This window comes from Ursus arctos, chromosome X (genome assembly GCF_023065955.2).
Source record: "Ursus arctos isolate Adak ecotype North America chromosome X, UrsArc2.0, whole genome shotgun sequence".
In the NCBI taxonomy this organism is placed as follows: domain Eukaryota; kingdom Metazoa; phylum Chordata; class Mammalia; order Carnivora; family Ursidae; genus Ursus; species Ursus arctos.
Genome location: NC_079873.1, coordinates 98,540,037 through 98,553,519, shown reverse-complemented (window position 1 = coordinate 98,553,519; position 13,483 = coordinate 98,540,037). Strand labels below are relative to the sequence as shown.

Sequence of the window (13,483 nt, the reverse complement as noted above, 5' to 3'; positions counted from 1 at the left end):
AAATTATTCCAAGGGGTATAATTTATTTTACCTTATTTTAAGTTGATTTATATTGTTAATCAGTTCCACCATTCATTAAAATTATTGAATTGATTCAAATATTAAAGCATATGTGATAATCAAATGTCATTTGTTAGTAAAAGTTGAATTTTGCTGGGAGATTAAGTTGATCTAGTTACAATTGAGCCCTGAATTTAATGCTAATCTTCCTGAATTCAAATAAAGTGAACATTATGGGGTTATATAGTGCTTACCTTCTATAAAAGGCACCAAACGTATTTGTTTGCAGAGACAAATGTTACTGGCATTAAATCATTACATAAATATGTACATGAATGTTTGAAGAACATGACATAAACACGGAGGTTATGACTGGTATTGAATTCTACTTTGATTTGATAGAAGATATAGTAATATTTTCCATGTGGCCATTTCTTATACAGACTCAAAAGTAAAATGTAAAGTCATGGCAGAAAGTTGTGATCCAGTATAAGTGTTGTTGCTAGAAAAAAAACAGAAATTTAAATTCCACTGGGATAATCTCCAGTTCCTTCTGCAATAGTACTGCCCAGTCCCAGCAGTATCACAAATATACTCTTCCCTCCTATTCATTGAGTGTCCTTTCAAGTCTTCAAATCCTATAGCCCTAGCTGACCCTGGGCCAAAACCACCCAACTAATTTGCTCCTAGATCCCTGACTAACAGAAATCACAAGATAATAAATGTTTGTTGTTTAAAAGCTATAAGTTTTATGGTTGTTATACAATGGTAGACAACCAGCATGCAGAAAAAGGAAATATTATTGGATGCAAATGAGCAGATTTCAATAAAGTAAATCTTTAACGAAAGGCCAACATTTAAAAATGTTATTCTCTGGGCTGCTGGCTGGCTCAGTCAGCAAAACATGCAACTCTTGATCTTGGGGTTGTGAGTTTGGGCCCCATGTTGGGTGTGGAGATTACTTAAAAATAAAATCTTTTAAAAAAAAGACAGAAATTAAAAATAAAATAAAATTAAAATGTTATTCTCATTACTAAATCATTGTTATGATCAAATGGAAACTGACATCTAGCCTCCCATAATGTAATTCTGTGGAGTCATAAATGAATCCACAAAATTAGCTTTGAAAATGACAATTTTGTGCCTGATGCATATCCCTGTGTGGTATATTTATGTATGTTTGTATACACTATAATAATTATAATATTGAAACAGTCTCATTAAATTTTCTCTGTAGAATATTGTTAGTGCCAAGCACAATGCCTGGCACAAATTATGAGCACATATTATAATGTTACATTGAAATTGGTGGAAGTTGATAATAATGCCAACACTTATCAAGAATTTAAAAATTTGTATTTTATGCTTGCTGGAGGGAAACATGGCATAGTTCAGTGATTCTCAAATTTGTATATACAGCAGAATCTATTAAAAAGCTTGTTTATAATTCAGATTCTCAAAAAAAAAAAAGAATTCATATTCTCAAACCCCAGGCCTAGGGATTTGTTTTGATATGTTGGAGGGAGCCATGTGATTTGTATTTTTAACAAGTACCTTTAGGTGATTCTGATGTAGATGGTCAGTATTTAATATTGTATTTTGGACATGTACTTAAGTGTAGCTCAGATGTTACCAGGTCCCCTTTAATATCCAAACAAAATGCCTCAAGCTCCCATCCTCTCTACAGTGGAAATTTGTCACCATAGCCCAGCCTGCAATATTTCCAATGGCTTCTTAAATATGATACCAAAAACACAGACAACCAAAGAAAAAATAGATAAATTGGACTTCACCAAATTTAAAAATGTTTGAGAAAGTGAAAAGACAACCCACAGAATAGGACAAACATTTGCAAATCGTATATTTGATAAGGGTCTAGAATCCAGAATATAGAAAAATTCTTACAACTCAACAATAGAAAGACGAATACCCCAATTTAAAAGGGACAAAAGATCTGAACAGACATTTCTGCAAAGATATATGAGTGGCCAATAAGCACATGAAATAATATTCAACATCATTAATCATAAGGGAAATGCAAATCAAAACCATAATATCACTTCACACCCACTGGGATGGCATAATCAAAAAGACAGACAAAAACAAGTGTTGGTGAGGAAGTAAAGAAATTGGAATCCTCATATAGTGCTGGTAGTAATATAAAATGGTGCATACACTTTGAAAAAGTTTCAGGGTTTCCCAATAAATTTAACATAGAAGTACTATATGACCCAGAAATTCTGCTCTTGGAGCATACCTGAAATAATTGAAAACAGATGTTCAAATAAAAACTTGTAAACAAATATTCATAGCAGCACTCACAATAGCCAAACGTGGACACAACCCAAATGTCTATCAATAGCTAAGTGGATAAACACAAGGTGGTATATCCATACAATAGAATATTATTCGGTCATGAAAATAAATGAAGTAATGATTGATACTCCGTCATAAATGAAAACATTATACTAAATGAAAGAAGCCAGACACAGACACAGACACCCCTACATTGTGTGATTCCATTTATATGAAATGTCCAGAATAGGACAATTCATAGTGGCAGAAAGTAGATTTGTAGTAGGGTCTGGGGGATATGGGAATGGGGAGTGACTACTAATGGATATGGAGTTCCTCCTTGGAATGATGAAAATGTTCTGGAATTATGTAATGGTGATCAGTGCATAACTTTGTAAATATAGTAAAAAACACTGAACTGTATGCTTTAAAATAATTTTTATAGTATGTGAATTATATCTCAATAAAACTTTTATTTAAAAGTTTTCATTTAGGAGCCCCTGGTTGGCTCAGTTGGTTAAGTGTCTGCCTTCGGCTCAGGTCATGATCCCAGGATTCTGGGATCAAGCCCCATGTTGGGCTCTCTGCTCAATGGGGAGCCTGCTTCTCTCTCTCCCTCTCCCTCTGCTTGCCGCTCTGCCTACTTGAGCTCTCTCTCTTTCTTTTTTTCTTTCTTTTTTTTAAGATTTTATTTATTTGACAGAGATAGAGACAGCCAGCGAGAGAGGGAACACAAGCAGAGGGAGTGGGAGAGGAAGAAGCGGGCTTCCCAGCAGAGGATCCTGATGTGGGGCTTGATCCCAGAATGCCAGGATCACGCACTGAGCCAAAGGCAGACGCCCAACGACTGAGCCACCCAGGTGCCCCTCTTTCTCTCTTTCTGTCAAATAAATAAATAAAATCTTTAAAAAAACCTTTAAAATAAAAAAATTTAAAAAAATTAATAAAACATTTCAAGTATTAAATGAGTATTTCAGACTATAAGGCACATCATTGCAGTTGTGTTGTGAGAGAGAGCATTTGCTAATATGAGAGCTAGTATCAAAGTTTTCTCCTTTCTTCATTCAACATTTTATCAGGTATCATTTAGTTGGGAACAAAAAAAATCTGACCAGCAGTGATATAAATAGCAATATTTTATTATATTTCATAACCAGAAGTCTGGAATCAAGCTGTCCCGAGCTGATTTTGGACTTTGGTGATATCACAGTACTACTGCTAGGTTGATAGCACTTCAATTCACTTGGCCATTCTTTTGTAATCAAAAGATTGTTGCCACAGTTCCAAATACCACATCCTTACACCAATATCTGAAAAATGACAAAAGTCAAAAAGGAATTTTTTCTTACTCAGTTCTCACCTTTTTTTTTTTTTTTAGCAATAGTAACCTTTTCCAGGAAACCCCCATCAGACTTCTTTTACTTCCAAGAATTACGTAACATGCCTACACCTCGACCAATCACTAGCAAAGCAAAGGGTAACTTAAAACAACCATGATTCATTCCCTGGGGCTGGGAATGAATTTAAGGTTTTGTGTTGGCAAATAAGTGGAAAATGCCTGCCACACAGCAGCCGAAATACTTTGCCACAATATCACTGGTCTCAGAAGGGCACAATAATTCTTAATAACTTTGAATATATTACTGACTTCCTGCTACTTTACAAGAAATTCCATGTTGTCAGAGGAAAAAAACAAAACACATTCAAAGTTGCTCTACATAGATGACCCAAGTGTTTGAGGTATAAAATTAACTTCTTTCCATAAAAATTACTACTGATTTTCCCTGATTATTCTAATTTTTATTGATCTCTCCTTCCTATGGTTTCCCTCAACATGAATAACCTCTACCAAGGGGTAAATCCAAATGTTGTGGGAAATGAACTTATATACAATTTGGGAAACTATCTTTAAGAAAATTAATATATAATTAAGTTCAAAAGTGAACATTTGTTTAGAATTAGGAAATAAATCACAACAAATTACACATTTCAAGTGACTGACAAATACCACAAACATTACAAAAATCAAGAAAAATAACACATTTTACTACTTATCTGCCTGACATACTCATTCATTTTTTTGGATGCATCATCTTGATCATATCTTCATATGACTAGTATTTATAAATTGTATTGTCTAGAGAAGGAATAGAAATTTAGTTTTCCTTTTACACAGTTGATCCAACTTGGTGGTTTTTCTAATATTATTAATAAATATGCATAAAACATGTGACTACACACAGATGTATTCAATGTTTATAATACTGTTATAGATTAAGTGTCCTACAAACAGAAATTGTGATAAATTATATTTCATATAATTTCCATCAAAAATGAAAAGAAATATATGATCTGTTTATAATCAAATTGTCAAGAATATTTCTGATAGGAAAGAACATTTGACTAGACTCTGGTGAGAACTAAATCCTCCGCTACTAATTTTATATGTTTAATGTTTGGAAGACTTCTACATAAACAGGCTTCTGGCTTCACACATTTCAAACCTTGCTTATTCTTTATTTCTTTCATATTTCTAGTGCCAGGAGCCACGTTCATATCACAACACACCTCCAACTTTGCATCTTTATGTTGTAGGCATAGGAAGTGATAGGAGTATTTCTGCAAGCCACTATTATCCTGGGGCAGCTAGTAATAACTATAAATAAAAGTAACTGTGAACCACATAGATAAATCCTACTAAAGCCAAACTAAATAATTTCCAACTCAACTCCCCCTTAGCCAGATCCTTAATGTGCCTGCAACTACTCCAATCCCAATCTATACAAGGCAAAGGAGGGTGGGGAAAAAAGGTGAAATGTGGAAATGGCTTTGGAACTGGGTAATGGGTAGAGACTCAAAGAGTTTTGAGGTGCATGCTAGAAAAAGCCTATATTTTTCTATCAAGAGACCGTTGGTAGAAATATGGACATTAAGGGCAATTCTAGTGAGGACTCAGAAGGAAAAGAGGAGAGCTATGTAGAATGCTTCTATAATTGTAGAGATATACATATAGCATCATTAACAGAATGTTGGTAGAAATGTGAATGGTGAATATTAAAGGTGCTTCTATCGAATCTCAGGTAGAAATTAAGAATATGCTATTGGAAACTTAAGGAAAGGTGATCCTTGTCATAGAGTGGTAAAGAACTTGGACAAATTGTGTTCTAGTGTTTCATGGAAGGTATAATTTGTAAGTGATGAACTTGGATATTTAGCTGAGAAGATTTGTATGCAAAGTGTTGAAGGCATGGCTTGGTTTCTTCTTGCTACTTACAGTAAATTGTGAGAAAAGGGAGAAAATTTGAAGAAAGGACTATTAAGCAAAAAGGAACCCAAACCTGAAGATTTAGAAAATTCTCAGCCTATCTATATTGCAAAAAATGAGAAAGCATGTTATGAAGAAAACATCAAGGGTATATCAGAATAACTATTTGCTAAAGAGATTATACTGTATTACTTAAGGATTCAATCAACCAACCATTTCAGAAGAAACTGGAAATAGAGATAGAGTTATACCAGTAGAAATTCTGCCAGCTTGGCCTGAAGAGGACTGGGAAGGGATGAAATGAAAGAAGGCTGTCAGACTTCTGGGATTCTGCAGGATGGTTCAATAGAGCTAACTGCCTGCAAATAAGCTTTATCTTTCAAGTAAAGGGAAGAATTACCCTGAAAGCATTTCAGAGGTCAGCAGGGCTGCCACTGCTACCATGGGGACAAGGGGGCACAAGCCTGGGGACAGAGACTTCTCCTCTGTCCCAGAGGAGTCAGGAAAACACCCAGAGCTGAGGGGGCAGGACCATCTCCCAGAGCCAAAGGAGTGTGCCTGCTACACTGCTGGACCAGGAGGTAGAGTATCAAAACCAAAGATCATCCTTGAGCCTTAAAATCTAATGGCATTTACCTGCTAGGTTTTAGACTTGATAACCCATAATCTTTTTCTTGTTTTCAATCTCTTCCTTTTGGAATGGGAATGTCTATCCTATGCTTGTCCCACTGATGTATTCTGGAAGCAGATAACTTGTCTGGTTTCATAGGTTCACAGCTGGAGAGGATTTAGCCTCAGAATGCATGAAACCTGGAGTCTCACCCATATCTGATTTAGATGAGATTTAAATAAGACTTTGGAGTTAGAGTCAATGTTGGCATAGGTTAAGACTTTTGTGGCTGTTGGGATGGGGTGAATATAATTTGTATGTGGTAAGGACATGAATTTGGGGGGCTAGAGGACAGAGCATTGTGGACTGAATTGTGTCTCCCCTGAATTCCTATGTTGAAGTCCTAACCCACCAGTTAACTGAGAATGTGACTGTATTTGGAGATAAGGTCTTAAAGAAATTGTTAAATAAAAATGAGGTTTTATGGTTGGTATATATGATTGGTATCTTTATAAAAAGAAGAGATTAGGACAAAGATACATACTATATGAAAACACAAGGAGAAGATGGCTATCTACAAGGGAAGGAGAGAGGCCTCAGAAGAAACCAAACCTGCTAACACCTTGGGCTCAGACTACTATCCTCCAGAATTGTGAGAAAATAAATTTCTGTTAAGTCGTCAGTCTGTGGTACTTTGTTATGGCAGCCCCAGCAAACCATCCCCGTAGGACCTTGCAAAAGACCCATTCCAATGAGGGTCTCTGAAGCTGAAGTTTTATTAGCTTTATGATATACAATCTCTATACCTCACAATTTATCACTTAATTTCACTCTATCTTATATCATTCATTAACTGTTCTATCCAATTCTATTGTAAATGCCTCGAGGACACAGACAGTTTTCTGAGTTTTCAATATCCACTGCATGCTTGTCTTATCCCTCTTATGTCCCAAGATAGTACTGAACACAGGAAACACTTAACAGTTAACTTTTATTGATTTACTCATCACACCTACATGTAATCTCACCTGGAATTCTTAAAGGATTATTGAAGAGAAAGCATTTGCCATCTCCCTAAGATTGACTTCTCTAAAGTCATGGTTATTGTAGTACAGTTTTGTCATTTAATACTTTTGTTAAAAGCCAGTGTAATTTTAGTATACTGGTAAATACTATCATAGGCTGGAATTATGATATATAAAATTCTAAATACCAGGTCTCAAATAAATATCTATTAATAACTAAAAATAAGAAAACTAATTTATGTCTAGGACACATATAAATGTCATGAAAAGAGAACTTTGGTAAGCGACCAAATGAGTATCAAGAATCATTAACTTCATGTTTGTTGCAGCCAGGGCCTACTCAAATTAATAAATCGTTAATATAGTTTCCCAAGAGTGTTATACCCACTATACCCCCCTCCTGGAATCATAATCTAAAAAGTGTCTGTATATATGCAAAATCCTAGTTTCACTTTTTCATATTTTACAATTCTGGTGAATGTGTGTAAATAAAAATTGCATTTAGAAAAGTAAACTAATGCCTGTTTAAATCTAAAAAGAGCTACAAACATCCTAAATTCTATCCATTTGTAATGTATTGCTCCAAATTCTGTTCTTTTTATCAATGGACTCTTAAAATTGGTTTGATTTCTATTTGCTCTTCTTAAAAATTGCTGTTAATTTAATTATTTTCCTGGTTAATAATGTAATAAGCTTTACTATCATAATTCATTAAAAGAAAGCACTCGGGGCTGGAAAACACAATTACTATTATTTTCATAATGATTTACTTGGTTCTACTGATTGTTTCCTAGGTGTTGTCTTGAAAATAGAGTTTAGGATACCTAAATCCACACTCAAACTTCTGACTTTTCAAGGCAATCCCCAGACATTCTTATCAATCAATCAATCAATCAACCAACCAATAAAATCCCGCATCTGAGCAAGCCAGTTTTCTTCTTAAATGGAAGCTTTACCTGTGAGATACATGGAAAAATGCCAGACGTGGCCCTGGTGAAAGAGTAATAAAAAAGAAAGGAAGAAAGAAAGAAAGAAAGAAAGAAAGAAAGAAAGAAAGAAAGAAAGAAAGAAAGAAAGAAAGAAAGAAAGAAGGAAAATCACAGCAGGTCTCATCCAGGAGGAGGAATAAAAAATTAAATAAGTCCTATATTATCTAAGGTTTTACAATGTAAGGAAAAATTATAACTAAATATTATAATGTAAGAAAAAAGCTGTTAAACTGGATTTTCAAAAATCCAGAAGTAGAATGAAATGTACAATGAAGACATCTTAGTCAATAAGAAGCAGAATGTTTAAAGCATATCCATGTAAACTGTCTACTTTTCGGTCATGGGTCAATGTTTCATATGTAATAAAATATCAAAGCTCGTGGGCATCTTGACAAAATGGTTACAGTGTTGCTTGCTTATTTAACCAACAACATGTCACTGTTGGTGGTTTCAGCTAATAACCCTAACAGGCAAAAAGTCTTGCTTCTGTTTAAACTGCCATACTGAAGGCTAAAAAATGTGTTTTATAATGGACTTCTGCCTTGATTATCATCATCATTATAAAAAAGGGTAGGTAATGAATGTATTTTCTAGGTTGAGTCCCATGATATGAAATGCTGAAATAATAAATTATACTTTCATAGAATCATAAGACAAGTAAAATATATAGGTGTTCTAATTGTCCAACCACAGTTTGGTTATTGACTAGAGTTCCATTAATTAAATCTGTCTTTAAAAATAATATATGTTCATTATAGAAAATCGAGAAAACAGAAACATTTAAGGCTAATACTCTATATACAGCTGTATCTCATTTTTTCTCATACGTTGCATGTCTTATACATTTTCCCATGTACTTAATAATTCTTTATAAACATCATTTTCAGAGTTTTATTTTAATGGTAACTTACAATAATGGGCTAAATAAAAGGTTACACTTCAAAATATATTAGACATATTTTAAACTAAATATATTCTGTCAAGAAAGAATATATGTAAGCAGAGACTGTTATTTGTTGTTTATTGGACAATACTACATTTTTTAACAATTATCTTTTTTAGTGGTTCATTTACTTGCTTTCTCATTTATGAAAATGAATAACCATGTCTGAATAAATATGTCTAAAACACAAAAGAAAGCATGTCATTAATACTTCCTCAGAAGAACTTTTAATTCGGACTTCCCCTAATTGATAATTGTAGCTTCTGGTTAAATTGATGTAAACATACAATAATTCAAATACTCAGCCACATGACTTTTTATCACCCTAAAATATGTCTTCCCTAATTAAGGAACTCATTAAGCTAAAGTTTAAGGTAGCATATATTCTCAGTACTTCCCTAAACTTAGGTCAGTCACTTGGTTTTATTTTAGGCAGCGTCTATTCTGAGATTTTCCAGACCATTATTTTAAATGTTATTAAAAGACTATAACAAATTAGTGAACTCTCTGCCCGTGAACCTGTCCAAAGTCTTTACCAATAATTAAGAAAAATATCCTACTTTTCTCTTGATGTGGTTTCCTTAGAATAGAGAATAGTCAGAATCTTGAGATTATTTTTAACAAATCAATTTCTAAAGAGAGAAAGAACAGGTGGCTTAAAGAAAGAATTTTAACTTATGAAAGTGACTAAATCTTTCCAAATCCATAAATAGTATCCAGTCCTCCAGTTGTTCAATTCTTAAAATTTAAGTGCTTTTGGCTATAAAAATATTGCATCTAATAATTTTGAAGTATGCTTTCAGTAATGCATTTTTTATTTAAAAAATGTCTTAACACTGAGAATGTCATCTTGAACTATGGAACTTTTCTATATTTAATTTTATTTGGTGCCATGGGCTATGAGGAAAAGATTTTAGTGAACTAAGGGCTAATAATAACTTCACTTTAACCTTAATTATTTTTCTTTATTTCTTTGTTCTTTTTTTATTAGCTAATCATAATTGAGTGCCCTTTAAATCAGGACACCAATGACACTTTGTTTCCAATTAACAGTAAAAACCTTCTTTGATCCTTTGACTTTTTTATGAGATGAATTTATATTTTCCAGATTAACATGCATGACAACATAATTCTCTATACTCGTTAATATTCAACTTTGCTGCTTTAATGAGAGAAACCAGGAGAAATGTAATGTCATCTGCTTATCTAAAGCATTAGTAACTTTTGGTAATATAAAGAGACCAAAAACGCTTTTAAATAATAATAGCCAACATTAATTGAGCACTTGCTATATGTCAGACACTGTTCTAATCGTCCATTATGTAGTAACTCATTTAATACTCAAAAAAGCCTTATGAGATAGGAACTACAGACTAGTGAACACAAATAAATATGCCTAACCTACTTTTAGATTTAGTCTTTTATTTATTTCATGATTCTATGTTACCACTAAAATGAAACTCTGAAAGAGAACAAACTGGTTCTCTCTTTGGCGACCTGGCTGAGCAGGAGGCACAATCGCTGTGGTCAACATCTGCCACAAGGACTGAAAGGTTTGGCGGAAGGAGCCCAAGATCCAGGACATCTACCTGAGACTGTTAGACAAGCTGTACAGGTTTCTGGCCAGACGAACCAACTCCACCTTTAGCCAAATTGTGTTGTTCATGAGTCTCACTAACCAGCCACCTCTGCCCCTTTCCTGGATGATCCAGAAGATGAAGCTGCCTGTCCAGGAAGACAAAACAGCTGTGGTTGTAGGGACTATAACCCACGATGTGCGTGTCCAGGAGGTGCCCAAACTGAAGGTGCATGTGCTACCGGTGGGCAGCCATGCCCTGGGCAGCATCCTCAGAGCTGGAGGCAAGAACCTCACCTTTGACCAGCTGACCCCGGACTCCCTCAAGGGCTGTGACACTGTCTTGCTCTCTAGTCCACACAAGGGCCTAGAATATACAGGCATTTTGGCAAGGCCCCAGGAACCCGCCCAGCCACATCAAACCCTACCTGCCTAGGAGGGGTGGGAAGGTGGCCCATGCCAGAGAGCGCAGAGCCAGCCTGGACTAGAAAAACTAACCCCAGATCCTGATTTGTTATTAAAAAGATTTTAGATGCTGAAAAAAAAAAAGAAAGAAAAGAACAAACTGATGATTGTCAGAGAGGAGTGGGGGGGGCTTGGGTGAAATAGATCAAGGGGATTAAGAGGCATAATCTTCCAGTTATAAAATAAATAAGACATGGGGATGTAATGTACAGCATAGGGGATATAGTCAACATAGGGGATTTTGTAACAACTTGGTACAGTGACAGATGGTAACTAGACTTACTATGGCAGCAATTCCATAATGTTATAGATATCAAGTCACTGTACACCTGAAATTAATACAACATTACATTGCAATTATTATTCAACGAAGAAAGAAACTCTGAAAATGATGTTTAAAACTAATATTTAATGACATGGAAAAGTGCATATGATCTAATGCTTAAACTCCACCTACAGTGTTATATTGGTTCTGTTTTACACAGATATATATTCGTGTATATATAACGAGAAGTACACCAAATATTCATAGTGTTCCCTCCAGATAATTCAATTTCAGGTGGATTTTCATCTTCTTTATACACTCTGTATGATTTGAACCCAGGCAACACCCACAAATTTAGCCTGACAATAGAATATTAACAAAAATCACATGAAGGGGCGCCGGGGTGGCTGTCAGTTAAGCATCTGCCCTTGGTTAGGTCATGATCCCAGAGTCCTGGGATGGAGCCTGGTGGGGGGGGGGGGGAATCCCTGCTCAGCGGAGAGTCTGCTTCTCCCACTCTCTTTCCCCCTCACCCCACTTGCACACATGCTCACTTTCTCTCTCACACACAAATAAATAAATAAATCACATGAGGGATGTGGACTAGACTGATAGGAAAATGTACATTAGTTATTAATACTCTAAAACAGAAGGACTAGATTATAAGAATTGTTGATCTAGTTTCAGCTGATATTTTGGTGATCTGGAAGCTATATTTAGTCCATAGTAAAATGTGCCGGAGACAACTCAAACATTTTCCTTTTTCTAATGAGCCAAATGATCATATACATAATCCTTACTGATCCATTTGATAGTCTTCTAAAATTAGATTGAAATATCCAATGCTAAGGATACAAAAATAGAATCAAAGAGAACTTTTCAACTTCGTCCTATATAAATCTAAAGAGGCCCATTTAATTCTGATCCATATTTTAAAGGATTTAAATGAAGTGTAATGAATTTGAAAGGGGTTAATTATATCTTATATATATTCATTGAAAATATTAATTTGAAAATATGATCACAGGGGTGCCTGGGTGGCTCAGTTGGTTAAGTGTCTGCCTTCAGCTCAGGTCATGATCCTGGGGTCCTGGGATCAAGCCCTCATCCATCAGGCTTCCTACTCAGCAGGGAGCCTGCTTGCCTGCTTCTCCCTCTCCATCTGCCCTTCCCCCTCAGCCATGCTCTTTCTCTCCCTCTCTGTCTCAAAATAAATAAATAAAATATTTTAAAAATATGATCATATATAGCAATGGCAACATATTTAAGTTGATACAGAGAGCTGCCTATGACAGGATTTCTGAAAGTGTGACACCCTAGGTCATGTGTATCAGATTCATCTGCGGTACTTGTTTAAAATGCAGAATCCTGGATCCCTGTCCCAAGCTAACTGAATCAAAATCTCTGGGAGTGGGAGCCATATTGTATGAATTTTCAACAAGCTCCCTAAATGATGTTAAAGCACACTAAAGTTTGATAATCTCTATCCTAGAAGTAATATTTCATCTCTGACAATGAGATACTGTTTATTTTCACAATAAACAGAAGAACCCTAATAGAGGATGCAGTTGTATTGCAAAGCTCAAAATTAAGGACTCAGTTGTCCCTAAAGAACACAGTGCTGAGGGTGAACCTCTTGTGGTAACTCTGACTAGTGCATCTCGAATCTGGTTGATTCTCAGAATTTCCTGGCAAGATTTTTAAAAGCACAGATTCTAAGGCTCCACATTTTATCTATTGAATCAGAATCTCTGGGGACAGGATCTGGGAATCTAACTTTTTAAACTCCATGAGATTTTGACCATCAACTGAATTTAGAAACCACTGGTGTAGACTACATGGTAGGCCAAATGTTTCCTTTTGAACTCGTTTTCCTCTCTACCTAAAAGGTCATCTTTCTAGGCCCCTGAGTCTGCCATAGAATGAAACTGGGTATTTTTGTTTTGTTTTGTTTTTGGGGAAATTGTTGAAAATGCTGGACACTATGATGTCTTGTAGAATCTGGTTCTGATGCTGGTTTCTGTTAGCTGTATTGTGCAAATAAACTGTG

General features: G+C 35.2%; 1 pseudogene; it reads left to right on the top strand.

Moving 5' to 3' along the window:
• The first annotated feature begins 3,735 nt into the window (after window positions 1-3,735).
• Window positions 3,736-11,191, top strand: LOC113270991 (60S ribosomal protein L18-like; annotated as a pseudogene).
• The last annotated feature ends 2,292 nt before the right edge of the window (window positions 11,192-13,483 follow it).